Source organism: Schistocerca serialis, chromosome 3, assembly GCF_023864345.2.
Source record: "Schistocerca serialis cubense isolate TAMUIC-IGC-003099 chromosome 3, iqSchSeri2.2, whole genome shotgun sequence".
Classification (NCBI taxonomy): Eukaryota; Metazoa; Arthropoda; class Insecta; order Orthoptera; family Acrididae; genus Schistocerca; species Schistocerca serialis.
Window position 1 is genome coordinate 1,022,114,456 of NC_064640.1, and position 3,542 is coordinate 1,022,117,997.

The 3,542-nt window shown below is 41.1% G+C and overlaps 1 pseudogene; it reads right to left on the reverse strand.

The window, feature by feature from the left end:
- Window positions 1–1,376: 1,376 nt before the first annotated feature.
- LOC126471679 (5S ribosomal RNA) lies at window positions 1,377–1,494 on the reverse strand (annotated as a pseudogene).
- Between the last annotated feature and the right edge of the window lie 2,048 nt (window positions 1,495–3,542).

Sequence of the window (3,542 nt, forward strand, 5' to 3'; positions counted from 1 at the left end):
AGTGTAAGACCTACACTAACCTTTGCTTATTTTTGTCTGGCTAATTGGCACCGATGACAGGTTTCGCTGGTGTCACCTATGAACCAAATCTGTTAAAAATCCTGGTAAGTGTCAAGTATGATTTTAAATAATACAAATGAGAGACATTAGTCATTAATCATCAAACTGCAGTTGTGCCAATACCCTGAGGTGATAAAATCCATGGGATACCTCTTAATAGCTGCACGGGATTAGCCGAGCGGTCTGCAGCGCTGCAGTCATGGACTGTGTGGCTGGTCCCGGCAGAGGTTCGAGTCCTCCCTCGGGCATGGGTGTGTGTGTTTGTCCTTAGGATAATTTAGGTTAAGTAGTGTATAAGCTTAGGGACTGATGAACTTAGCAGTTAAGTCCCATAAGATTTCACACACATTTGAACGTACCTCCTAATATCATGTTGGCCTTCCTTTTGCCTGGTGTAGTGTGGCAACTTGACACCTTCATGGACTCAACAAGTCATTGGAACCAGAATGAAATTTTCACTCTGCAGCTGAGTGTGCACTGATATGAAACTTCCTGGTAGATTATAGCTGTGTGGCAGACCAAGACTCAAATTAGGGACCTTTGCCTTTCGCAGGCAAGTGCTCTACCATCTGAGCTACCCAAGCATGACTCACGACCCATCCTCACAGCTTTACTTCTGCCAGTATCTCTTCTAGTACCTTCCAAGCTTCACAGAAGCTCTCCTGTGAAAGAGACGTGTTACTGGCAGAAGTAAAGCTGTGAGGATGGATCATCAGTCGTGTTTGGATATCTCAGATGGTAGATCACTTGCCCGCAAAAGGCAGAGGTCCTGAGTTTGAGTCTTGGTGTGCCACACAGTTTCAATCTGCCAGGAAGTTTCAAGTCATTGGAAATCCCTTGCAGAAATATTGAGCCATGCTGCCTTTACATCTACCCATAATTGTGTAAGTGTTTCCAGCGCAGGATTTTGTTCACAAACTGACCTCTCGATTATGTCCCATAAATGTTTGATGGAATTTAGGGCAGGCAATATGGATGGCCAAACCACTCACTGTCCAGAATGTTCTTCAGACGAATCATGTACATTTATGGGACCCTTTTCAGTTAATTTAAGCCGTTTCATTTCAAGATTTTCAAGAAGTCTATTTTGTGTATCATAACTATATATATCTTTGCACTCCATCTTCAGGCCACAAGTGGCCCATCGGGACCATCCGACCGCTGTGTCATCCTCAGATGAGGATGCGGATAGGAGGAGAATGTGGTCCGCACACCGCTCTCCTGGTCGTTTTGATGGTTTTCTTTGGCCGGAGCCACTACTATTCGGTCGAGTAGCTCCTCAGTTGGCATCACGAGGCTGAGTGCACCCTGAAAAATGGCAACAGCACATGGCGGCCAGGATGGTCACCCATCCAAGTGCCGACCACACCGGACAGCGCTTAACTTCGGTGATCTGACGGGAACCGGTGTATCCACTGCGGCAAGGCCATTGCCATATATATGTCTTTGACTTTATTCAAAAAGTGTGGTTATTCTTTAAGTACATAATTGTTTTGTAGAGATACTGGGAAGGTACAGTCTGTACATTTAGCTCTCTAAGTTTTTAATGCATCTGATAGCATTCTTCCAAAGTTTCAGTGATCTTGTCTACATCTACGTACTCTGCAAGCCATCAGTCATGGTGGAGAGTACTGAAGTACCTTCACTCATGATGCATGCAATTTCAGAGTGTGCATGTCCATACAGTTCACAGGCCTGTTTATAGAGGCCACCTGGGTCGGCCACCTGGTGCGCTCTGGTGAGCCACCAAAGAAGCAGCATAATTTAAGTGATTGTAAACAAGTGTTCAGTCTATTCTTTTTGCTGTGTTACTGATGTCCAATCATTGTATTCAGTGGTACACACAATCTGTATCTTATGTATTGCTCTATAAAATACTATGTTCCGTAAATCATGTTTGTCTTTGCTATAACAGATACCTTACACCATTTCTAGTCATTTCTTTTAATGTTAGACTCCCAAATGGAGTGAAGGAAAAACAACTGTCCACATACTTTCTACTAGCCCCAATTTTTCTCAACTTTTCTTCATGGTCCTTCCGTGAGAGGTATGTTGGTGGCAATAGAACTGTTGTGCAGTCAATCACAAATGCTAATTCTCTAAACTTTCTTAGCAACGTTTCATGGAAATAACATTGTCTTCCCTCCAGGGATCCATTTGAGTTCACAAAGCATTCTTGTAATACCCTCATGTTGATTGAGCCTACTGGTAACAAATCTAGCAGCACACCTCAGAATTGCTTCAATGTCTTCCTTTAATGCAATCTGGTGTGGGTACCAAACACTTGAGCAATACTCAATAATGGGTCACACAAATGTTCTTCTGTATCAATGAGTTACACTTTCCTAGAATTCTAGAAGGAAACTGACGTCAATCATTCGCCTTTCCTACAGTCAATCTTATGTGCCCATTTCATTTCATATTGCTTTGCAATGTTACACCTAGATATTTAATCAGTGTGACTGTGTAAGCAGCAAACTACTGATATTGTATTTGAATGTTACATGATTATTTTTCTCACTCATCTGCATTAGCCTATATTTTTCTATGTTTATAGCAAGCTGCCATTCATCACATCAAATATAAATTCTGTCTAAGTCATCTTATATCCTCCTGCAGTCATTCAACAGCTCTCTCCCATGCACTTCAGCATCATTTACAAAATACCACAGATTACTACTCACTCTATCCATCAAATTGTTTATGTATATACACAGCAACAGCATTCCTATCACTCATTCCTGGGGAGCACCTGGTGATACCTTTGTCTCTGATGAACACTTGCCGTCCCAGGCAACATACTGGGTTCTGTTATTGAAGTAGTCATTGAGTCTCTCACATATCTGAGAACCTATTTCATATGCTCAGGTGTTTGTTAACAGTCAGTAATGGAGGCACCATGTCAAACACTTTCCAGAAATCTATGAATATGGAATGTGACTTGTTTCCCTTTCAGAATTTTTCTTGCCTTCACATTAAAATACAGACAAAGCCCAATGTTTTTTGAAGGAATTTAAGAAATACTCCACCCTCCACAATTGAATTTATCAGAAGAATCAATCACTTCACCAGCTAATCTGAATAGCTGCCTGTTATCATGGTAGATACATTATTATCTGCACTATCAGAGTTTCTTGGTTTTAAAGAGAGATTTATTTTCATCACTTTCAGTTAATTTATTGGTAGCAAGGAGTAGCATTCTGTCATACTGAGGATGGTAACTATGATTTTTACTTTTGGAGAGTTCTTACATAGTACTTTATACCTCACCTCAACGTAGCTTTGATTAAAAATGTCACTGGCCTTAGTAAAGTCCCTCCATTCCTGCCCTGCCTTCTCCAGCGTTACACTGCCACAATATCTTTTATCAGCACTTCAAGTTATTATTGGTAGAAGCTTGATATAGTTCCTCTTACCTACTTACCCTACAAATGTAAAAACTCTCTTGGGTTTTGTTCAGATAGTAATTTTCACATGTCATT